This window comes from Parasteatoda tepidariorum, chromosome 5 (assembly GCF_982258835.1).
Source record: "Parasteatoda tepidariorum strain Cologne lab strain chromosome 5, Ptep-v5.0, whole genome shotgun sequence".
NCBI lineage: Eukaryota > Metazoa > Arthropoda > Arachnida > Araneae > Theridiidae > Parasteatoda > Parasteatoda tepidariorum.
This window is the reverse complement of record NC_141759.1, coordinates 48692981-48720037: the sequence shown is the minus strand read 5'-3', so window position 1 is coordinate 48720037 and position 27057 is coordinate 48692981. Positions and strand designations below refer to the sequence as shown.

Sequence of the window (27057 nt, the reverse complement as noted above, 5' to 3'; positions counted from 1 at the left end):
AGTGTGATTACTAATGTTAATTGCATTTTTATTAACAAATTAATTATACAAATTGTATGCATATCCAAGTATATAGCTATCAACACAAAGCCCTCCTTGATTTCTTTTAAAAGAAACATTAAGTAAAAAATAATTTAGCTAAATGAAAATCAAAAGTTCAATCACAGAGTTGTTTTTCCAAATAAAAATCAAATTTAGTCATGGAACTTATCAAAAATGTAACCTCTAAATAATTATTTTTAAACACTCTAAGCTTTACGCACCGCATGAGAAAATTAGTTCGATAAAGCCCTAATCATTTTATATGAAATTAGGGAGAAAAAATTTTTTATGTTCCACAAAAAGCAGGAGTATTCATTATTGACATTTTCATAAAATAAAAATCTAAGTTTCAAATATCTAACTATAAATAGCATTCTATAAAACAGGTAATTTAACCAATCATTTAAATATGACCTTTATTTTTTATTTTCCTTTGTGAGCACATTGTATACGTCAAATTTTGTCGTTTTGATTAAAAACAGATGTTTCTGAAATCTGAGGTAACATTTCATTATCGAATTACGTTTCTTAGTACGAAAAAATAGAAGATCGCTGAACTGCAGACAATATTGATGAAATTAAATGTTTTCATTATAGTTTAATTACCATAAGAATCAGTGACGCTTCATAGAAAAACAATACTATAATATGAATATTAAGTGGTTTGCTTTGTTAAATATCGTTTGCTTTGCATCTTATACACTTAACTAGTTCTACCAAAAAATTGTTCGTGGTTGTACAACGGTCAGTGGCTGTAAGTTTACGAATCGTTAGCTGTTTTCCTCTCCGTGTAAAACAAATGTGGGTTAGTTCCATCAAAAGCCCTCCATGAAGGCAAATTTCTCCCAATACTTAATCATAGAGTTCCCTTGTCTTCTGGATTGGGTTCAAAATTACAAGGCTACGAAGTTGAGAATTTGTAGTCGTAAATCCAAAAATCCAACAACGGTTTAAAAATCAAATAAAATAGTTGACTTTTTTTTTCTATCACATTTTAAAAAGCAATCTTATAAAAAATTTCTATAATGAAAATTATGAGGTTTATAAACAATACAAATCTTAAAAATAACAAATGTTTTAGGATTTAAAAAATATTTTTAAATAATTCAGTACTATTAAAAACATGTATAATATTAGTTTGTTCTAATTGGAAAATAATACATGAAATCTCTGAAAATTTTCAAAATATTAAAATTTTTCTATTAAATAGGCAAATTTTATGATTTTTATAAATATATGTTTGGAAGCGCCCACAATATTTGACAATATGATGTTTTTTTCAAATGGGTTAAAAAAAATTTAATATCAGGGTTCAAAAGTAAATTTTCCTTCCCGATTATGATAAGAGCAAGATAAGAATTTATATATTATTTGAAGTTTGCATTATAGAATTTTTTGAAGTTATTTATGTTATAGTAAAGCAATAAGTTTAGAACAAGCGAATATAATAGTAATTCTCTTATCTCTAGCGGTATTCAATTTTAGTAAAAATTCTTTTTTTTTTTTTCTTAAGTATGTTTTTCATATGAGCTTGAATAGTTGACTGTTTTTTTTTTTTTTTTTTAAATTTCTGTTTTTATTGACATTTTTACTGACGTAACCTTTTGTATTTCCTTTAAGTAACTATTGGATTTACTTTTCGCTCTAAATTATACTAGGCGTTTGAGGGAGCAATTCATCAAATGATTATTTGAACTTAATAAATTCTAAAAAAAAAAAATTCTCCACCTTTGTCATTTGTGAATCCTTAACTTGTTCTTGCTCTATAAAAAAGTTTTTGTGCCAAAATATTTTATTAGTTTTCTCTTTTAAATTTCCGTTGTAGTCTTTTATTCCAAGTAATAATAAAACTATTTCTGGCGTTGCCATGTTTTTTCGTCAGACAACAGTGAGGTAGGTGCTCTAGTTCAGCGGTTCCCCAAATGGTGTATGCGGAACCCTGGGGTTCCGCCGAAGGGTCCACAGGGTTCCGAGATTTAAAATTTTTTAAATCAGTAATAACTCTTGAAACTTGTAATTATATTTATCAGGGGTCTGTTTAGAAGAAATTTGGGTCCGTTAACGGACCCTTCACAAAATGATTTTTTTTTTAATCGGATCCTTCACAAATTTGTTTATCTTCATTATTATTTTGTTAATCGAATAAACCCTTTCCAGGGCAGAAAACAAGAAAGATGGATGTAAACGAATTAAGTTTTGTCTTCGGCAGACGATTCTTCCATTATTCGTCCGAAATGAATATTCTGCGTTCAGCAATATAGGCTAAATACCAAATATTTGTATGTTGCATCTCTAATTTAGAAGCAGCAATTATTGTTTATTTTTTAAAATTTAAATTTTTTAATTATAATTTTACAGTGTTGAGCATAATCAATCTTGTATGTCTTTACAATTTAAAAACTCCGTGAAATTTTTTTTTTTTTTTTTTTTTTTTTTTTTTTTTGCAATAACGGACCCTATTTGCACAAATTCATAAAAGCGGACCCTGGTTAAAAGAATGTGAGTAATTTTTTCACAATTTCACGAAAAACGGACCTTTCACAAAATGTCTGGACAGACCCCTGTTTATATCAAAACAATAAACCATAATTTCTTTGATAATTTGGTTATTTTTATGAAATTATTTAAGTAAAGTGCCAGTAAAAAAAAATGGCAAAATTTTAAGAAAAAAATTGCCCTAGAATAACCAAATTCTAGAGAAATGAATCTTGTTTCATTGATAACTATTCTCCATGTTTAAAAGTTTCGAACGCCATAATTCGCTAATAAAATTTATTTATTTGAGGTTCCGCTAAACACTCGATAGTTTAGGGTTTCGTAGCCATAAAAAATTAGGAACCGTTGCTCCAGTGATCATTATCTTTTCTTTTTTTTTTTTTTTTTTTTTTGTTAGGCTTGCTTTTTCTAAAATAATTTAGCTTGATTTCACTACTTGATGAGTTTGAAGATATATCCGATTATTGCTCTTGTGCTTTTGTTTTTTTTATTCTGCGCTCGACTTATTTTACAACAATCTATCTTATGGTATAAAAAATTGTGAATGCATGTAAATTGTTTTAAAACGATGAAATTCCCCCCACCTCCCCCTCGTTGGCAACAAGGAAACGAAAACTTAAACATCAAGCGAGTCAGCCGTCATAAGCATGAACCTCTTTATCACGAACATCTATATATATATACGTCGACAAAAAAAGTCTCATTACAACACCTCGAATGGCAACGCTGGAAAATCGACCAATGATTGCCGCAAAAAATGTCACATGCCAAATCTAGCTGAGGTGACTCTACGTAAAGCGCTTTTAAAAACTGAAAGTGAGATAACATTAAGCTAGGCAGAAGTGAGTAGTCTTTGTCGATAGATCTCTATTTTAGTATATTGTCGAAAGCGCTTTTTTTCACGAATTTATATATTACGAATTTATTTGACGATTTTTAATTTATATCAAGAATTTGTTTGTTTTATTGAAAAATGAGTCACAGTCGTGCTGTTACGCTTTAAGATTTTATACTATAGCACATTTCTAATAGGTTTAACGAATTACATGTCATTTATTTGAATTCAAATTTATTTTAATGACTTAGTATTTACTAAAAAGATGTAATTTTTTTTAAAAAAAAAGTTGTTATATGGATTTGAATGATTGTTTTGAATTCTTAGAATTTTGTGTATTTGCAATGTAGCTAAGTTAGTAGCGAGCTTGGTTTGCGAAGCAAACCATGTAAGATTGCTCAGCAATTTTCGGGGGTTGGCGAGCGTTAGCGAGCAAGGGGCGCAGCCCACTTGCTTAACAAATAGTACTTAAAAAGTTTTGAATGAAAATTCCCTGCTTGCATTGCCGACGGAAAAATTTGTTTAGTGTCAGATTTACGTGTGAGAAGTTCGTCAGTCTAACGTCACTAACCTAATATTCTAAACAAATTTTCTGTTCTGCGTTACATCATTTGACACTATCGCTGAATTTTTTATCGCTTAGTCAGAGCATACGCTTGATGGTCCTCGTTTAAAAAAGTGAAAGCGAAGTTAGTCCTGAAATTCGTGTGTTTTTGTTACTTTTAAAATATCTCGCTGTTTAAAGTGTTTTTATATTTAAATCACTGTTACAATTATTCTGAGAAGTTATTATCTTTAGCCAGTGGAAGCGGAACTTAAGAAGGCATTCTCAATGTGTCAAACAATTGATTTTTCTTTTTATCTTTATTACGTTTTTAAGTTAATAAAGATTTTCATAAGATATCCATTATTATAAATTTGAACATGATCAATTCTTAACAAATTCGAACTGCTTACATAGACTTGGGCGCTTTTGTCATTGCCCAATCCGATTGAATAATTAATTTGATTAGATATCAATAAATTTGAACATTATCAATTATTAGCAAATTCGAACTGCTTAGATAGACTTTGGCGCTTTTGTCATTGCCCAATCCGATTGGATAATTAATTTGATAAACAAATTTTGCTTTTGTATCATTGCTAACACTTATCTGACCGATCAGGAAGTTTATATTTTATAATCTATTTAAATAGCCGACCCAAATTTGGGTTTAGGACTACCTACGTCCTACTCTGTAGCCTTGTAATTTTGAACAAAATTCAGAAGACGAGGGAACTTCTGGATCAAGCATTGAAAGACATTTTCTTTGGTGGAGTACTTTTTGATGGAACTATTTTGCTGCGATACATCCTCCCACGGTTAGCCTGGCAGGGGGACTCCAACCCATGATCCGTCTATCACTGAGGATATTTTTACGTCAGCACTGTGGTCGGTGCGTTACGGGTGCGGAATTCGACTAACCAGCCATCGCTGGGATTCGAACTTGGGTCATCTCATTGGGAGACGAAAGCTCAATACTCTGAGCCACCACGGCTCCTATTGGGAAGTTTAGCAATAGTCAGTTGAAGCTTTTAAAAAATTTGCTTATTAAAAATTGACTAGCATATACTTAGGCTCAGTTGGATACTTGCAAATGGCATCAAGCGTGGGTCAGCCAATCAGGTTCAACTCACGCTCGTGACGTCGCTCCCAGGTGTCCAATTAAATCTGATCCGAAAATTCTATTGTATGATTTTAATATTTTATTTAAATTTTATTTTCTATGTTTTAAACAATAAAAAAAATTTGTGGGTCAATTTATTTCTCTCTTTAGTGAAATATCGTAAAAACCGCCGCTGTTTTGGGTTTTCAACTTAAGGTTACGTTTTACTTGGCTGCTCAAAATAAGACTTAAAAAATAGAAATTACGGAGGTGTGTAGAAAAATGTTCCATGAAATAAAAAAAAATAAAAAATTAGATTCAATTTTCAACTGATTATTGGATACAAAATAAACTGTGTAGGCCGGTAATAAACTATGTTGCCCACTGAAATGCAACTACAGAGCAGGGGCTCCTTGTTTTAAACATTATCTTGTTTTTAAAAGTTCAATACTTTGTATCCGTATCGTAAAAATGTGTGTCCTAAAGAGGGAGAAAAAGTACTTTTTCCCGCCTTTTGGAGTATGAAAAATAAATAAAAACACATTATTAAATCTTTAACTGTACATTTTTGGACTTGGCGCTTGTTTCCCCCTTATTGGCAATTTTCCGTCTTCAGCGGTTTAACCTAACAGCAAACCACAAAACCGCTATGCTCTCATTTACAACAACCTTTTTTTTCTTTAATTTTTTGTCATCACCTAAGAACGTTTAATTTCGGACTGTAACATTCCATATTTTTATTTCTCAAGAAAACTGTTTTAGTCCCCCCCCCCGTTTCTAAATCCGATACATATCCTATTTAAAAGAATGAATTTATATCTTCCTTGTCTATATTCGCTTTATTTTTCTGAATTGTAAACATTTAGCGGAAAACGTTGACATGTCTTCACCTTGAACCCCTTTCACTGCCTTTTAAATGAAAGAAAGTTAAGAAACGCGGATGTATCAAATGAAGTACTAGAGAGTTAAGATGGCGGTTTGTCTTCCAAGCCATGCGTCATTTAAAATCTTTTGCTTTCTTTATTTGTCGTCTGCTGCAATCAGAGTTGCCATTTTTTTTTTATTCCAATTTTATCATATACTATGTATGCGTGATACTGATCCTTTGGGAAATTATCGTCTGGTTGCTTTTTGATTTGACACTTTTTTCCACTTACAACTCGTCTGAGATAGTTAGTGTTTGCTCAATCTCTTGAGATTACTTTTTTTTGTCTGACTCAGAATTTTCGATTGTATTTCAATTGAGAATGCATGCATTTCGTTTAAGTTTATTTTTTTATGTATTTAGTTTGAGCGATTCGTGTAAATTGGTCTGGGAACAGTTGTTTGTTGATTTATGTGTCTTTTAGATTTGTTCGTTTTTGTTAAGACTGTTTTATAAGTTATTGTAATTATTTTTTACGTTTTTTAAATTATAAATTGCTATCCTTTTTGAAAAATCCGCTGCTTTTATTTATTATCATTTGTGCGCTGTTTTTATTTATTTATCAGAGGTTGAACTACATCACATGACTATTATCATTTAATCAACTGCCGTAATATTGTGGCTGTTAATAACAATCAATTGTTTACGCTATTTTTGTTTTGAAATAAAACTTATTTTAATGGTTGCTACTACTATCTGACTGATCATTGATACATTTTCAGTGTGCAGGTAAGTTAAGTAACGTCAGCTTAAACTTTTCTATGACGTAAATTTTTATTTCTGATTAAGAAAACTAGCCCCCTTAGAAAACTAGCTGTAAGCCCCTGGCATTAACAGGTAAAAATAACTTTTCTTTTGACAGATACTTAGTAAAAGGTCTGACAGATACTTCTCAGGGATATAATCACTTTAATATTACCATGCCGTTTTTAATAGCACAACTTTATTGAGACAAAACTCATAGAGAAGTAACTACATAATACATAAAACAAAAATAAACATTTACTAATCACGTGATTTTTGTGCTGCCATCTGTATTTCATTTTGAAAACTACTTTAAACAGAAACATATTTTAAAAGTAGTTTCAATTCGTAATATTTCACTTAATTGCCTAAAGTATTTAGTTTTATATTATCCGATTATTTATTACTATCTGAATATAGTAATGTATATCAATTCCAATAATATTCAATTTAAAGTTTAAAAAAATTTTTTTTGTTGAATTCACTTGACGATACATGATATTATTTTTTTTTAATGGAATTAATAAAGGTGTTTAAGGTTGACTTTTCGTCAAAATATCTATTAAACTGTTTGGAAATATTTGTTTAAATTTGCTTAAAAGATATGTTCATTCAAAAGACAAAGAAATTTTTTTAAATATGCATCTTAGATAGCGCGAGGGAAAGCACTAATTTATAATTTAATCAGTTTTAATATCTTTATGTGCCAAATTTTGATGGTCTTAACACATAAATTAGTCTAATGATTCGTTTTGTCTCTTGAAAGCAATTAATCTTGGTCCACTATCCTCACCTGGTAACTAAAAAATTTCTTTCGCCTTGAAAGCTTTTGATATATATTTTTTCTTTTTTGTCCCTGATCTTATTTGTTTAACTTTTGTTCCTTTTTTTTTTTGCAATCATACAATGAAGTTTAGTCTGAGAGGATAATTAGTCATTTTTTTGCAAATTAAGAAAAAAAAAAGTTACATCGTTTTTTAAAATTTTTTAAAGTTTCCTTATGTCACCTTTAATCTAATTTGAAAATTTAATGGAAACTTGTGCTGCATAATTTTATTTAGCTCAATAAAAACTAAACTCATTAGGTGAATTAAACCTACATTTAATATTAATGAAAATTGCTCACTCGCTAATTCTGTACTTTTTATGAAATTCTATTAATATTTAAGTATTCTCCATTTAAATGTGAATTTTTTTATTCATATTGAAATGTTAGTTGAAATTCGTATTGAAATGTCATATTGAAATGTTAGTTAAAATTGCTTTAAACAAAATTTGAAGATGCATCCTTTTTTGGAAGTAATGAAACCTATTTAATTAAAATTTTTTACTTCTTGCAAGTTTTTATAATTTATTATTATACATTTATTTATATATAATAATAGTCTGAGAGGCTATGTTGCGAAGAATATTTTTTTAAATATTTTTTATGTTTGGCATGTATAATCTTTAGTCTAAAGCAGAACGATTTCAGTTGGTCTATTCACTATTTATTGAAAAGTAATTTTTAATATTTTTTTTAACTAGATGACTTTCTAAGTGCAACTCATAATGAAGTCATTATAATTAATTGAAAAAATTATTTTTAAAAATTAGAGGTCATTTTAGGAGAAATGTTTATGAACCTTTAACGAAATTTATCGTATAAACAGACTCTTAACAAAATAACTAATCGGAGAAAGTAAAAACAGAATTTTTATATATTTATTTCTTTGCAGAACGGAGTCAATGACGCTTCTAAATCATTTTAAAAATTGAAACTCTTTAAATTATTTAGTTTTTTGAATAGTTATTTTATTTAGTTTTCACACATCACCAAATTATGATGTAGATTTTTTTCTTCACTTTTTTGCGAGAACTGAAAACTCTAATCGCAAATAGTATCTACAGAACACTGTTTTTGAAATTTTTCACAAAATCCGGACCGTTTGCAAAAAGTTGATTCTGATAATATTTTGAAGTCCCTAATAATTAAACAATTTCTGTGCTCTACGCTACGTATTTTTAAATTTAAAGGAGAGCATTCGATTAAAATGAGACTAAATTATTTTAAAAGTGCTTTAACTCCCTCGGACTCTGAAGAAAATATAAAACAGAAAACTATGCAATTTCTAATTTTTTCTTGTTAATTTTATTTATATGTATTTATTTCTCCATTTCAATTTCCAAAGAATTTTTAATCTGATCACTTCAAGTTGACTTGCTTACTGTTGCACTTTAGATGGTCAACTTAAACAAGCGATACAAGTTTCCCCCACAGGTTTAGCAATATAACGTCATATAAAAGCAACTCTGAAGATTTAATTCCAATGACGTGTTTGTTTTTCCAATAGTTAAATACGTTCTGCCGTCGCGTGAATTTACGCTTTGTATTTAATGAAGTGCTGTTTTTATAACTGTGGCAACATTATTTCCTAACTGGTAGTTTAAGTTTTATTCGTCTCTAGCCAGCGTTTATGACATTTATAAAAATGGCGCAAAACGAAAATAAGAGGAAAAGCGACAGTTTTCTAAAAACCAAAAGCGTTAGCGATCTTATTTTTTTGATTTTTTAAAACTTATTCATACACTTTGCTTGGATTCAAAGAAATATGTGATTATTGTGATTTTAAGAATTTGTATTTACACTCGAGAAATCTCACGAATTTGAATTTAATAATTTTTTTTAATTTGTCAAATATTTGACTGTTTTGAATCCTAGTCTATGGACAATTACAGCATCTCTTGAAATTTTGTATTTTCTGTCCTAACTTTTTGGAAATTCTCTCTGGAATCTGAAAATTTGATCGTTTTTTTTCTAACCAATGTTTAATTATTAAATAATTCAAATTGCTTTAATTTAAAATAAAATTTAAGGAACTCAAACTATGACTGTTTTCTTGATGAAAGAGCTTCCACTGACATTATTGACCCCGTAATGATATAATAATTTTGAAGAAAACTTTCATTGAAATGCTTACTTTTTTTTTTAATTCAAAAAAATTATCTAATATTGTGTGTATGTTCTGTATTTGTTTTTATTTATAATTTTGTGTTAATTTTTAGCTCAAATATTTGAGTGCTTACAGCAAGTTTAAAATTTACTATCTCTAAATCCACTACAAATAATCTAGTACTTCCATTTGGTGCATAGATTGATAAATCAGGGGTCTGTCCAGACATTTTGTGAAAGGTCCGTTTTTCGTGAAATTGTGATAAAATTGCTCATTCTTTCAACCAGGGTCCGCTTTTATGAATTTGTGCAAATAGGGTCCGTTATTGCAAAAAGAAATTTTTTTCAAGGAGTTTTTAAATTGTATAGACATACAAGATTATGCTCAACACTGTAAAATTGTAATTAAAAAAATTAAATTTTAAAAAATAAACAGCAATTGCTCCTTCTAAATTAGAGATGCAACATACAAATATTTGGTATTTAGCCTATACTGCTGAACGCAGAATATTCATTTCGAACGAATAATGGAAGAATCGTCTGCCGAAGACAAAACTTAATTCGTTTACATCCATCTTTCTTGTTTTCTGCCCTGGGAAGGGTTTATTCGATTAACAAAATAATAATGAAGATAAACAAATTTGTGAAGGGTCCGATTAAAAGAAAAATCATTTTGTGAAGGGTCCGTTTTTAAGTAAAAATATTTTGTGAAGGGTCCGTTTTTATGAAAAGATATTTTGTGAAGGGTCCGTTAACGGACCCAAATTTCTTCTAAACAGACCCCTGTAAATATACATGATTCTGGGCGTAAGAAATGTATTTTTATCTTTTTGGTGCGTTTCTTTTGAACACTCCAGCCCGGAAATATCAAGGGCACGAGAAATAAAGGGCGAAGTTACACCCCTCCATTTTAACGGGAGCGTGGAGTTAATGAGCCCACTTTCTCTAGTGTAGTTTTATTTCTTAAAAAATATTATATATTTGCAACGTGTACAATTTTTTCATAAATAATATACATGTTTTTAAATTTTTAAATAAATAATTTAAACTCATTAATTTAAATTAATTATTTTAATTATTAATTTTTAAATAAGTTATTTAAAAACTGGAAAAGTTATAAAGTCTGCTGTTTTCTAATGTTTTCATAACAGATGTGCTAAATACTCGATCTTACTCGTTTTGAGCTATTATATTTTTGAAATTTATTTTAAAACGGGTAGAATAATGTAAGCTTATAAATATATATAGATATTCATTTATTGCATGCTCTATATTTACTCTATATTACATGCTCTATATTAAAACAATCTCGATAATATACCCTCAAAATAATTTTTTTTCATCCTATAATTCTTTTGTATTATTTAAGAAATAAATTGGATTTCAGTTGAATTAAAGCTGTTTAAAAAGTTTTCTCAGTATACTGAGTGTTAAATCTAATAAATTTGTCTGTATCTAGCAATGAAAATGAAACAATGTTTATTTTGAACTCAGCAATTAATAAATTCCTTGAAAAGAGTTTTGAGAAACTAAAATTTTAATAAAGAGCTCTTTGTGTTTAAAAATAGGCCCTTTGTTTATTTAAAAAAAAAAAAAAAAATTCGTCGTTTTTAATCATCTTTTTCAGAACGCATTGAGTAATTTATTTTTTAGAAAAATTAAAATACTACGTAGCTCAATTGTTTGCAATATTCTTTAAAATTCTAATTAATTTCTTTTTCTTTTTGACTCTGTAATTCTACTCGAGAAGTTCGTTTTCTAATTTATTGAGTAATTTTTTGAGACTATTTTTATGCCGTTGGTATAGCTACAGCTACGTAATTGGAATTTAAATTCCTTTTATAATTTCTTTATTTAAAAGAAGTGCTTTTAAAATGATAGTCTGCGCTCAACCTTCTGGGAAATAAATTATTCCTTTTATTTGATTTATTTCTGTTACTTCTCCCTTTGTAAATCTGCGACTTTCTCTCAATTTATCATAAAACTAGTCCCCCCCCTCCTAAAACTAGGCTATAGAACATGGAAAAATGATAAGTCGAAAAATTTGATCAGTCAGGGTATTTTAACTTAAGTATCCCAAAAGGTCTAGAAATTGAAAATAAATTTGAATTTAAAGAATTTAAATTTATTAAAAAAAAAAAAAATGAAAATAAAGTTGCAATAAATAAATAAAAAAAAAAAAAAAAAAAAACCATTTTCAACTCTAACGGATATTATAAGTGAATTGTAACATATTTTATTTTTAAAAAAAAAACGGTATCACTGAAAAAAATAGTATGAATTAATGCAAAATGTTTTTTATCAGATTCTTAATCAGATAAGTCAGATAACAATAAGTCTTAATCAGATAACAATTCTTCTTAATTGTTAACCGTTATTTTATTTTATGACCGGCGCTGAACAACAGACTCAATTCTGAGTTTTCAACACCTAAGTTCACCTCTGCAGCGTTGTAATTTTGAGCCCAACCCAGATGACAAGGGAACTCTTGAATCAAGCATTGGGACTAACTACCTTTTGTAAAGAGCTTTTTTATGAAACTAATTCGCATTTGCGCCCCATGGAGAGGAAAACCTCCCACGGTTAGTCGGGCAGCAAGGGAATTTTAATCCATAATCCGTTTACCTCTGGGGATATTTTATAGCAACACTGTGGTTGATGCGAGCTGGGTGCAGAATTCATATCGACCAGTCATTGTTTGGATTCGGACGTGGGTCAGCTCTGACCCACTACGGCCCCGTTTTTATTTATTGTTGAAAAACGTTTATAAGCTATTTCCATACTACTGAAAAGATTAAAGTTTTCTTTATTGAACAATGTTTCTGTTGTGTCGATTGTCTTGACATATTACATTTTCTTAAATCTAAATTTTGTATTTTTTTAATTAAAAAAAAAAAAGGAATTTTAAAATTATTAAATATTATTATTCTATAGTAGAATGAATATTTCTGATATTCTAAATATTGTACATCGTTGAAAAAACGTCTACGTACTTCAATGATTTTTAATGAATCTTTTATCCATTTGAAAATCTTAAATGTCAAATTATTAAGTTTATGCATTCTTTATTTTATTTAAGCATTTTTTTTTAATTTTTTTTTATTATTTTTTTTTTATGAAACTTAAGGAAAATAATTTCAACATATCCCAAGGAATAATCGCTGGTTAAGAGACCACGCTTACATAAAAAAACATTTATAAATTACGATTGCCCTCTACCTACCATATTGATTTCAATAAAATGTAGAATTTCTGTCAAGAATTCTTAGATTAAAACAAGAGAATAATGCAGTTGATTTCAGGTAAAAGATTTATTTTTAGTGTAAAAATATCTTTTTCCTTAACGCATTTCATTTATTCTAAACTAAATTTTATTAACAAAAACGGAACTATCTGGAAAAAAAAGGTGTCAAACCATACAAATTAAAAAACATCCGATTTATTTAAAAAATTCATTTTTTATTAGTCTCAATAAATTTTAATGATAAAATGGTAAAACAAACCAATGTAATGTTCTGTAAAAGTTTCAAAATTTATCAATCGAAAAACAGCCGGATTTACTTCCAAATTGTTTTCATTATTGAAATTAATAGTTAAACCAATTGTTCCTTATGACAAGTTCCTAATGACTTCCGATATCAATATTTACTTCCGCATTTCTTCCTGCAATGTATATCGCAATAGTCTGTGTTTCTAGTTCTGCAATCCAATCTTCTTACATAGAATAGCCTGTACTTTCTGGAAGGCGTAATCAACACTGGGCAGTACAACTAATACCGGAAGGAAGTGGGAGGCAAGTTGAGGATTTCCGCCCTGGTCCGCTGGAAATAAGCCCCTGGAACTTTAATGATCACGTGAAACCAGGAAATCAATTGGATAGAATAGAAGAGCGATAGAATTGAATGCCAGGGCTATTATTACGCCTGTGCTGCCCTTTCGTTTGATATTAAAAGTTACTTGTGAAATGGGTAACAATTTGCTAGCTTCTTGCAGGTTTCTATTTAATTAGCTTCTGAGTTGTTTTTTTGTTCACGTTACCTCGATCTATTTAATTGGCTGTTTCTTCGCTTCTTTAGCCTGTTTTCTCTGATAATTTACGAAGCGTGTTCCAGTATCAGTCGCCAAAATTGCCTGTATCTTGTTTCTTTTCTTCGTTTTTTTCTGCTAAAACTAGGTGTAAGATATTGATTACGTATAGAAATATCTCAGAACTGCGCCACTATATCCAACTGTAACAACTGCTAAAAATAAGCTTATTACAGGGCCGGATTACCCACTAGGCCATGACCTAAGGGCCCCCAATGATTAAGGGCCCCCTTAAAAAAATTTTTTTGAAAATAAATTTAAAAAAATTAAGAAAAACAATGATTTTTTTAAAAAGAAATAAATTTCAAATATATATTAATAAAATACGGCAATTTTTTTTAGTTCTAATTTAATTTATTGTTTATTTTAATTTTAAATATGCTTTCTTAAATGAAAAGATATATGAATACTTTTATATTTGAATAAATAAAAAATATACGAGAAATTTTTTTTATATTTAGGGACCCCAGAAATTCGAATGGCCTAGGGCCCCGCGTGCGCTTAATCCGGCCCTGGCTTATTATATGGGACTTAGCCTGTGGATTGTGACTGATACTACCTAGGCCAACATAGTACGCCATGGCCACTATATATAGGATATATTGTCATTACAATTAGTCCTTTTGTGTCCTCTCTGATTGGTCTAAACTTGGGAAACTTGATGTGGTTTCTATTTTATAGCCGTCGTTGAACAGCCGACCCAAATTTTGAGTTTACGGCTAATATTTTTAAACCCCGCAGTTTTGTAATTTTGAAGCCAATCCTGAAGACAAGGGAACTTGAAGGACTTTGTGACCCGGACAAATTAAACATGCATCAGTCACCATTCATAACACAGGTATTCCACGGTCGGCTGAATTCGAACTTCCGTTCTGACGAACAAGAGTCCATCGTCCTGCCAATCAGGCTATCCCGCTCGGTAGACGTTAATAATTAGTTTGAAATAAATAATCTGAATCTCATATGAGGTATTTATTTTATTAAAATCAAGTAAGGCAGCAGTAAGGCCCAATAATATGCAGACGGGCTTTCATGCTGGTATAAAAATAGTTTAGTTTCGATAAAATGCTTTGCAAAAGTAGGAATTCCCATCATAAACAAATTCACCTTGAAAAATTTAGTGTGTCTCCTTTTATTTATACATAGAATGCTATAACTTGTTTTCTGATGTTTTTGTTGATTATCTAATTAAATACTTAATACTTTGTGGTGTGTAGTTCTAAAAATGTTTCAAGTATCAGTGAAAAGAAAAGTTAAATCTTTCCCATGAAATAATAAAGAAGACAAATTGCTACGAAACTAAACTTGGGCTATTCAGTGACCCATCTTGTTTAAAGGGCCTTTGGAGGTATCAAAACCATATTCTTCTTCTTAATATCACGTCATTTTCTTTTGTTTGTTTTTATCGTCAAAAACTTTCTCTTCCTCTCATAAGAGCATTAGATGTTTCGGTACAGCTAGATATAAAGGAAAAATACAAGATACCTTAGGGAAATGGGTGGAAAAAACATCACTTCTCCACGAAAAGCCATTTTTTTTTCAATCGCTATTGTATTTTTGTTCCTCCGCTATCACCAATCACCATCACCTGCAATTACTGCTGAGGGAATAGAAAATCCATCATCCAAAAGCAACCGGAAAAGCCAAATAAAAAACATCGGGTGGCAACACGGTTGCCGACGAGAGTAATTATCCCAATTTGGATTGGTTTCCAAGCGATAATGACTTCTAAGAGTATCATTTGAGACTTAGAAAACGATTATGTAGAGCACGATTAAAACAAAGCTGAATAGTTAAAGTAGATAACTTTGATGGCCGAAGTTAATTTTTTAGAAGTTTAACTATACTAAGTATCTATAGATTTCTAATACCCTATTTTATCGATTTCTAGTCAAAAGGTGTTTTCTAGAATGTTTTAGTTTACACATATGAATCTTGTTTTCTATAAATAGAAATTGTTGCTTTCTCTTTACATTTTAAAAGCTTTATAAATTATCTGAAGTTCTGGCCATTTTGTACCTTTATTTGGAACTGAGAATGTTTTTTTTTTGTATTGCATCTGGTGAGAAATATCGGCGATTTTTACTGGTAAATTGATCGATGTAATATTGATCTCAATTACTCACATGCTCGAGAAAATAAAACTATCAGATAATTAAAAATATTAATACGACGGTGTGTTTAGAATGCTATGTTCGAATTTTCTTTATCTTTTTTCAAGCGAACTAACTTTATTTATTTAATTTTTTTAGGCTAAATATCATTAATCTTTGTTTTTAGAATGGAATGTTTTCACCATTAGCCTTTCATTTTTTTTTGTTGTATTTATTTGATTGTTTATAGAGTACATTTGGTTCTTTGAAACGTGTACTTTGCCTTTTAGAATTCGCATTTTGGAATTGATATAAGTGGCTTTTCATAAAATCAACTCTTTTGGAATGGATATAAGTGACTTTTCATAAGAACCGCGGGAGAAAAATTTCGTTGCAAATTCTCATTACTAATTTAAAATTTAAAAAAACGAAAAAGTAAGTTCAGGCATACCTAGAATTTGTCATGAAATTTCAATTGCTGAAAAAAAAGAAAACTTCAAAATGCAAACAAATCATTAAGAAGAGAATTTCAGAAAAACGGGTGGAATTCTTCATCATACTAATGATTGTAAAATTGCCCTTATTATTGTTTATTGAATGTTAGCTTTAAAGTAGTAATTTTATAAAAACAACTTCAAACCTCATGTTTTGTTAGTCGCGAATAGCAAGACGTTTATGTATGTTTAAGATTTTTACCGAAGAAACTTATTTGTGAGATTTAAATGCAGAAATACATTTACAGGTTTATTTTTCTGTCCAGGTGATACAAAATTTTAGCGCTGTCAGAATGACATATATCTACAATTATTTGCTAAGTTTTTGTATGTTTTATCACTCTGATGCTTATCATTGAGAATAGTTTTTGACTCAATTGTTTTGTAATTTTATAAAAGTTATCCTGTCCCTTTCTTCCTAAAGGGCTTGACAGCCCAGGTGACTTTCCCAACGAGCCTTTTTCAAAATAACCTCCTCTCCTCTAGTGTTTTCCAACTCTTGGTCCCTAAGACTAGAATGTCTTTTTCAAGGCCTTCTATCCATCTTAAATTTGGTTAATGTTTTTGTGCGCCAACTGGGTAGGCAATGAAAACTTTTCGTGGTTCGTTGTTTGTCCATTCTAACCACGTAAAGCCATCCTTTGGGACTAAAAATAAATTTGTTCAGTGCCTTTGCACTTTAATTGTGTAGATCTGTTTAGTAGAAATTTGGATCCGTTAACAGACCCTTCGCAAAATATCTTTTCATAAAAACGGACCCTTCACAAAATATTTTAACTTAAAAATGGACCCTTCACAAATTTGTTTAACTTCATTATTGTTTTGTTAATTGAATAAACCCTTCCCAGGAAGGGAGCGAAGGGGTTTTTATTATAATTTTACAGTGCTGAGCATAATCTTGTATCTCTTTACAATTTAAAAACTCCTTGAAAAAAGTTTTTTGCATTAACCGGACCCTATTTGCACAAGTTCATAAAAGCAGGACCCTGGTTGAAAGAATGAGAGTAACTTTTTCACAATTTCACAAAAACCTGACCTTTCACAAAATGTCTGAACAGACCCCTGTGTATAGATCTGTTTAAATGACTTTATTGTGCATTTGTATGCAATGTTACTGAATTTGAAAAAGGCTAAATTACTTATTTTAACATTTTCGTAAGCGGTGGCTAATATTATAGCCCTATCAAAAATATGATTTCATAAATAAAAGCTTATTTTTGATTCTTAACTGTTTGTTTTACAACTTATCTGAACCGGTTGTGGTAGCTGAGGGGAAAAGGCTTTAGTCTTCCAAATGAGGTGACCCAGGTTCGATTCCCAGTGGTGGCTGGTTGATACGAATTCTGATCACGGCTCGCAGTGACCGCAATACTGACGTGAAATATCTTTAGTGCTAGACAGATTATTATTAGAATATCTTCAACACCGAGAGATTTCGTTGTTTTAACCTCAGTCTAATGCAGATATGATTGAGATCTGCTAGGAAGTCACACAAAATGGCTAGTTTGTCCCAGGAGTACCCTTGTCTTCTGGATGGTGTCTACAATTATAAGGCTATGGAATTGAACTCGAGGTCGCAAAATAAAATAAAAACCTTTCAGAGTACTGTGAGAAATTGCAAAATCTGATAATTATGGTGAATACCATCCATTATTATAATATTTCCTATTAATTCCTAAATTATTGTGAACAATGTTATTTATCTTACATAAATTTAGTGTAAATTTTTATTTCTTAGCGTCAGTTTTATAAGCCTCTTATAATTCAGTGCCCTTATGATTTATGCCAGCCGTTTTTATTGTTTGAAGCTTTGTTTCAAGCATTCGCTAATTTTGTGAAGAACTACAACCGTGGTAAGCAACACAGATTATTTATGGAAAGTAATATATTTCACGTCTGGAAGTTGTCTGAATCTTAAAAATACCAATGTCTGGGGGATGTCTTCAGAAAGTTTAATTTGTTTAGGTTCTTAATTCTCTAGTCAATAATATTTAGGTTTACACTTGACGTTTTCTGAAAACTTAGTTCAACTTGTCTCTTATTATTTTTAACGTCGTTATTCTCTTTCTCTCTCTTTTTAACGTGATTTATTTTTACGAATTTGAAATTCAGACAATAGGGGACCCATTTTACTCTTTCTTGTTAACTCATGGTGCGTAGCTTTTTTAAAAAGTGCCCAAAGGTGCTTATTTTCTATTTTCGTTATTTAAAAGCCCTTAAAGGTGCTTTTTTCATTGAGTGTTTTTAAAAAGTGCCTAATTTTCCCTTTTCAAAAATGAGATTTTCTTCGTTACCATATCGATTTTCACCACCACATATTATGCAAAAGCGTGCTTTTCACTTTGTTCTATTCAACGTTTTCACAATTCATTTCGGCGTACCGTTGGTCCATAGCGTATGAAAGCGTAAATCATTTTACATGTTTGATGAAATACTTGCGAGTCTGTATGTGCGTCTACTGAGCTGGATTCGGTGAGATTATTGCCTTCTCATGTGCAACTCTGCTGCATTTTGCAAGATATTCTCAATATCAGACTTCATTTTCCACCCTCTAATATCGAACCGAAAAATCTCTCGATCATTTTAAAACGGCTAATATAATCAAGAAAAGAGTTCTTTGTCAGAAACTTGTTATTTTCTCATGATCATCTTAAGTCTTTAAAAATTATTTTGCATTTTGTTAATGTATATAGTGCTTAAAAATATTTTTTTAGTTCTTAAAAGGTACTTAAAAGGTGTTTATTTTTTGTTGAAAGATTTGGCTACACACCCTGTAACTTCTTATTCGATAATTTGTATTTTTCAGTTAGTGCTGGTTTATTGCTACAGAGATTATCAGCACTGTACGATTTAACTTTCTTTAAAAAAATTTTGTAACTTCCGTTTCCCATTTCCCCCTCTTTTGTTATTATGTTATCGGGTTAATGATAAAAACAGGGCCCGGCCTACTGGGCTCAGGGCACTGAGGCATTTGGGTACCCACTAAAAGAGTCTACGAGTTACAGTTGACATGCGTGTTTTTTAATCACAATATCAAAAGATAATTTGTCTGTCTGCAGCAGATTGCAACCAACCTAATAGCTTATTTAGAAGAACATTATACAAAAATTCAGAATTAAATTTAGCTAAACCTTGTAAAAAAATATGCTAAAATGTAATTGGATTAAGTTGGTGAGAGTGATGATAATTATGTAAGATACAAGATATTCGTCCTTAGTACCCAGCAAAGCATCTATAGCATTATAAAAAATCATTTGTAAGATTTATTAAAAAAAAAAAAAGAAAACATCAAGTTTATTTGAGGTAATAATTTTATGAAAGGAAAACAACCCACATGAAATGTATTTCGTATTTTAAAATACTTGTATAAAAGTTGACGTTATAATATCAGGGGTCTGTCCAGAAATTTTGTGTAAGGTCCGTTTTTGTAAAATTGTGAAAAAATTACTCGTAATTTGTGAATATAAAATAAACGTTAAGTCACATTCTTTCAACCAGGGTCCGCTTTTGTGAATTTGTGCAAATAGGGTCCGTTATTGCAAAAAAAAAAAACTTTTTCAAGGAGCTTTTAAATTGTTAAGACATACAAGATTATGCTCAACACTTTAAAGTTATAATTAAAAAAATTAAATTTTAAAAAATAAACGGCAATTGCTGCTACTATTTTAAAGAGGCAACATACAAATATTTGGTATTTAGCCTATACTGCTGAACGCAGAATATTCATTTCGGACGAATAAAGGAAGATGCGTTTACCGAAGACAAAACTTAATTCGTTTACATCCGTCTTTTTTGTTTTCTGCCCTGGGAAGGGTTTATTCAATTAACAAAACAATGATGCAAAGATGAACAAATTTGTGAAGGGTCCGATTAAAAGATGAATTATTTTGTGAAGATTCCGTTTTTAAGTTAAAATATTTTGTGAAGGGTCCGTTTTTATGAAAAGATATTTTGTGAAGGGTCCGTTAACGGACCCAAATTTCTTCTAAACACACCCCTGAATATGAAAGAGTAAACGAAAAATTTGTAGGCCCTTACAAGTTAAAAGCCAAATTAGTTAAAAAAAAAAAAAAAATTATAAAAATATTTCTTTTGTTATGTAATTTGGGGCGGTTGCCTTAGTCATGTGCCTGCCCTACCGTAGATCAGCCCCTGTATGCAAACTGCTCTCCTATGTCCGAAAATTCGATCGTTTTCGCCACTGATATTGGTTGTTTGTCTTTCCTCTTACGTTTCTTTCCAAGTTATTTTTTCGCTTGACTTAGTTCAAAACCTCGTTTGCTTTCAATAGAGTTATTGCAGTGTAGCCGCTTCTGGCTATCGTCCATTATGCCCTATATTTAATCCAATTTGCCAACAAGGATTGAAGGTTAAAAAAAAAAAATTGAGGGGTAAAAAGTGCTAGGGATTTTTTTTTTATTGAAAGATAAAAACTAAGAAAGTTTTTAAGTATTTGTACTTGAGGGGGAAGTTATTTTTTTCTTCCTGTTCTTTCAAAGTAATAAGTTTTTCTCGTTTTGGAGCCGCAGTTCCCCAAACTTGCGTGTGTAAGGAACCTTACTAATGCGTTTCACCTGTTTCTATTCTGTCCCCCAGTTTTCCTCATCTACCAGTTGCGTGAATGCTTGGACATTATGAAAGCCCCTCCCCCCCCTTGCCCTTCAGTTTTGTTCGAATCAATAACTGCTGGTGTACTTCGACTATCTTTCTCATTCTGAGTGTTTGCTTAGGCACCCAGAAATTAGTTGGGAAATAAGTTTTCTCCATTTTTAATATTCTCAGTTTTCGTTTTTAATAACTGAGGAGCCAATTACCAAATTTTCCTTGAGAGAAAATGTGTTAAAGATTAATTTCGTTCTGTTTTATTTATTTTATCAACGCATTTAAAAATAAAGACTAGTTGAGTCGTCTTTGTAAAATTGTCTTCCCGCTTACAATGAGTTAAGCGTCGCATATGTTCAAGACTAGTTTCTGTTCGCAGATATTTTATTATATAACCCTTGTAACGTATCCAGCTATATAAATAACAGTTCTGTTTCTTATAAAAAAAAAAAATTATTCACAAACAGTAACAAATATAAAGTACCCGTAATGGGATAGTTATAATCTTGTAAAACAAACTAGAAAAACCAGTAATGGGTTATAAGAAAACTCAAATTCCACAACAAAACTCTAAAAAACCTACAACTTTCTGTTCTTCAAGAAGTCTTCTAATTTTATCGTCTGCTTTTATTTTATTGTTTATCTCTTTTTGTGTTTATTTTATTTTATTCTTGCTTTTGCTAGCCCGTTATTTTTTAATATTTTTACTTTTATTCATGCTTTTGCTAGCCAATTATTTTTTTAATATTTTTAGACTTTATACCCTCATTGAACAGCCGACCCAATCATGAGTTTACGACTATCAATGTTCAGCTTTGTAATTTTGAACCCAACTAATTAGAAGACAACTAAACCGGTAGCAAAATTCATTCGTATCAACCAGCCGAAGCTGGGATTCGAGCCTGGGTCAAAGAATATACATACGGGAATAACTCTAGCTTTCATTGACATAATGTAAACTAGTTATCCAAGGTTTGATGCGGTCCCTGTGTAGAAAGAAAAAAAAAACATTTAGGGGTACAACAGCAGAGGTTTTATAAACGGGTTTGTACCATCCTCTCCTCCTAAGTAATATTGGGAATGGAGAAACGTTGGGGTGAAGAAAATAAGTTTTTTTTTTTTTTTTTTTTTATCGTTGGTTTGTACTGTATTTTTACACTATTAATAAACAGCACTGTACTATGAAGATTTTTCTTTGAGAATACACTTATATCATCCATGTTTATTAAATCTACTAACACATTTTGATATTGAAAGAAAAGAATAAAATGGCGGTTGGCGGGAAGAAGCGTACCCAACCATGCATTTAGTTAGTTGTCCAACAACCGGTTCACTGGTGACGTACCTCCCCCCCCCCCCGACTGTCGCTCTGCTAAACCAACACCTTGAGTATGTTGCTCACCCTGTAAGTTGTTTTTCTGGTATAGCTTACCGAATCTAGCAGTTCCCCGCTTTAGTAACGTATTCGAAGAGTTGGACTTCTCCTTTCTATATTCTTTGTTTTTCTGGTATAGCTTACCGAATCTAGCAGTTCCCCGCTTTAGTAACGTATTCGAAGAGTTGGACTTCTCCTTTCCATATTCTTTGTTTTTCGTGTATAGCTTACAGAATCTAGCAGTTCCCCACTTTAGTTACGTATTCGAAGAATTGGACTTCTCCTTTCCATATTCTTTGTTTTTCGTGTATAGCTTACAGAATCTAGCAGTTCCCCACTTTAGTTACGTATTCGAAGAATTGGACTTCTCCTTTCTATATTCTTTGCCTGGGTCACATCATTGGGAGGCGGGTGTTTTATCTCCTGAGCTTTTCGATCGCAGATATTGGGTTTAAACGCAATTCGTGATTTTTTTTTTTTAAAGAAACAAATTAAAAAAGAAGAGGAGAAAAAAATGCTAAGAACGAGTTAATTTCTGGTATGGCCATAAGTTTAACTACCGATACTTCTTTTTGAATAAATGTTTCTCTTTTAAACCGTGAACGATATCGATATCTGGTCTAATGATCTTGTAGTGCATTTAATAGATGCGGTTATTAAAATAATATGTGTATGTGGAAAAACATTGATTACCTGAAAGGAGAGAAAAATTTAAAAATGAAGGGCTTGGATTAATATCGTGATTAGCTGTAATTTTATCATAGGTGATATCAAACTGTTCTTCCGCATTTTTTTTCCGGCAAAGTTTTTAGCGGAATTGTTTTAAAAAAAACGTTTTGAACAATTTAAAAATGGACTTTATCATTATGTTGACTCCAACCATTTAATTTTTTTCTTCATAAAAATTAAACAAAAATTGGGCCCAAATTAATGCTCTAAAATTAATGCTCAATACCCGATTATACGAATTAAATTTTTTTCTAATTTTTACAGTTCAAACGAGTAAAAAATGCTCGATTCTAAGCAGAAAGTTTTGAATTGTTTACAAATTCTCAAAAGCAGGTCCTTCAAACTACAGTTTTTCGATTTTTCACAAAATTACAAAACAGCTATTTTCACATTCACTAAATTCTGCTCAAATTTTCATAATAACAGGGCCTTTAATAAAAAAAAAAAAAGTCTGTTCCGACTCCTATTATAGGCAAACGGATCATAGGCAATCCAAAACTTGCGAATAAAATGTATCGTCTCTGCCTTCATTGCTTTTTCGATAAAAAAACGATTTAAACATTCCTTTTGCAAAATCAATTCAGCCGTAGTGTTTAAATCAACAATCAATGGTTTCTTGTGCAAGGCCAAAGACTTTCATTTAACGAAGGCTTTAAAATATTGCATAAAAGCATAAATTATTTTCCTTAGTTTATTGATAGTTTAGAAGTCGTTAAGTTGCGCCGTCTCAAATTAAGTGTGTTATATAATCTAAGTGCGGAGTTCATTGTTCCCATCTTTAACATTTGTTGTCCTTTAAGTTAGATTTATTATAAAGTCTTCGGATTAGTTAGACTGGCAAGAAGAAAAAGCATTTACTTCTTGCTGTTTGAAATGTTATTTATTTTATGTATTACATTATGTATTAACTCCCTGAGAACGGATGTTTTAATTTCTAAGGTTAAATACAGAGCCTTCGACCACAGTGTGCCCTAGTGGTCTTTCCTCGTCCCTTATTTTGTGCCATACTTAGTTTATGGCATCGTTTGGTCAGTTTGCCTCTACCACGTAATACCGTTTATGTTTGGCGCAGTATAGCCGCTTCTGGTTCTCTCATGTTCAATTTAAACCTCACAAAGACAGAAATCTGGTAAAAAATGTAACTGATTTTTGGTTCAGGTAGTTCTGAGCAGTTCAAAAATTCACAGAAATATAACCTTTAAAAAATAATAAAAATAAATACGAATAAATAAAGATAGCGGATTGTTTAATTTAGCTATCGTTTTATCCAGAAAAAGTAATTTTGATGATCTTACAAAATCGTGCAGTAGCTTAACCTCGGAACATTTAAATTCATTTTGAATATACAACATCGAATTAACAATCAAATAAAAGTGTACAAAATATATTTAAAAAAAGGAAGGAAAACTGGAAAAAAGAAATATCGTCAAAAAAATTCAAATTATAGACTTCCTTTTCGATTTAAATAAACGTTTTATCAAAATTTTTATTGTAGGAAAAGATTATCGAAAAAATTCTATCAAGAGTTTTTTTCTTAATTGTGTACATCACATATATAAAATAAAGTATTTTTAATTGCAGTTTAATGTTTAAAATTCTAATTAAAATATCTTTTTAAAGTACTCAATGATTAAAATAACTTTCACGCATTACTAAGCTACGCCTTACTAAAACCTTGTATTAAAAATAAATAAGTAGAAGCATATTAATAAAAAAAATGAATTGCAGATTAAAGGTATAGTCTATTAATGCTACTGGAATAACTCAAATATATGATAATCACAATTTTATCATAAGGAAGTCTGTGATTATTTTTACTTTCAACAAAGGCATTATCTTTCTAATCACTACTATCATTTTTAAATGTAATTCTATCTAACTGTTTGGCAGATTGTTCATTTAGTGCTCTTACTTAATATTTATTATCAGGAACGATTAAAACATTTACATTAAATGTAATAACTGTAATAAAAATAAGACTTGACAGTTAAAAACTTAGGCGTCGTATATATGTATTAGTTTCAAAAAATACAGCAACTTTTTTTTAAAGAATTTTTTTATTTATTATATTTTACGATCAATTTTTATAAAATGAACTTATTCTTTTAAGAAAGATTTTTTATTACAATATTTTACAATCCATTTTTTATAAAATGAACTTATTCTTTAGATTTTTTATAAAAAAATATTTCTCGATCCATTTTTATAAAATGAACTTGTTCTTTTAAGAAAGAATTTTTATTATAATAATTTACGATTCATTTTTATAAAATGAAATTATTGTTGTAAGAAAGATTTTTTATTATAATTTGCGATCCAATTTTATAAAACGAACTTGTTCTTAGGGTCTGTTTTGAAGAAATTTAGGTCCGTTAACGGACCCTTCACAAAATATCTTTTCATAAAAACGGACCCTTCACAAAACATTTCAACTTAAAAACGGACCCTTCATAAAATGATTTTTCTTTTAATCGGACCCTTCACAAATTTTTTTATCTTCATTATTGTTTTGTTAATCGAATGAACCCTTCCCAGGGCCGAAAACAAGAAAGATGGGTGTAAACGAATTTAGTTATGTCTTCGGCAGACGATTCTTCCCAAGTCAAAATTTTTGATGGTTTTCCTTTGATGGACCAACATAATCCTTGATGGTAACCAACATAAGCAACCATCACCCCAAGGTAGGAATTCGGACAGAATTATGATGGTCCAACATAAGATTAGCATCTTGTTTTGATGGTTTGCTCATGTTGGACCATCAGAAATTTCCATCATATTATGTTAGAAATGAAATGTTGGAACCAACATTAGTTACCATCATCCCAATATAGGAATTCGGACAGATTTATGATGGTCCAACATAAGATTAGCATCTTGTTTTGATGGTTTGCTCATGTTGGACCATCAGAAATTTCCATCATATTATGTTAGAAATGAAATGTTGGAACCAACATTAGCTACCATCATCTCAATATAGGAATTCGGACAGATTTATGATGGGCCAACATAAGATTAGAATCTTGTTTTGATGGTTTGCTCATGTTGGACCATCAGAAATTTCCATCATATTATGTTAGAAATGAAATGTTGGAACCAACATTAGCTACCATCATCTCAATATAGGAATTCGGACAGATTTATGATGGGCCAACATAAGATTAGCAACTTGTTTTGATGGGTTGCTCATGTTGGACCATCAGAAATTTCCATCATATTATTTTAGAAATGAAATGTTGGAACCATCATTAGTTACCATCATCCCAATATAGGAATTCGGACAGATTTATGATGGTCCAACATAAGATTAGCAACTTGTTTTGATGGTTTGCTCATGTTGGACCATCAGAAATTTCCATCATATTATGTTAGAAATGAAATGTTGGAACCAACATTAGTTACCATCATCCCAATTTAGGAATTCGGACAGATTTATGATGGTCCAACATAACATTAGCAACTTGTTTTGATGGTTTGCTCATGTTGGACCATCAGAAATTTCCATCATGTTATGTTAGAAATGAAATGTTGGAACCAGCATTAGCTACCATCATCCCAATATAGGAATTCGGACAGATTTATGATGGTCCAACATGAGATTAGCAACTTGTTTTGATGGTTTGCCCATGTTGGACCATCAGAAATTTCCATCATATTATGTTAGAAATGAAATGTTGGAACCAACATGAGATACCATCATCCCAATATAGGAATTCGGACAGATATTTGATGGTCCAACATAAGAATAGCATCTTGTTTTGATGGTTCATCCATGTTGGACCATCAGAAATTTCCATCATATTATCTTAGAAATGAAATGTTGGAACCAACATGAGATACCATCATCCCAATATAGGAATTTGGACAGATTTATGTTGGTCCAACATTAGAATAGCAACATGTTGGACCATCAGAAATTTCCATCACATTTTCTTACTGCTCAAATGTTGGAACCATCATCCCAATGTAGGAATTTTGTCTGACAATTTATCGTCGAACATAATACAGGCAAATAGTTTTGATGGTATATTCCCGCTGGTCCAACAATAATTTGTTGGAAC

At 30.6% G+C, this 27057-nt stretch overlaps 1 protein-coding gene across 1 annotated transcript in view; it reads left to right on the top strand.

The window, feature by feature from the left end:
* Positions 1-27057, top strand: part of LOC107455364 (uncharacterized) — a 264892-nt gene that overhangs the window by 7294 nt on the left and 230541 nt on the right. The window lies entirely within an intron of this gene.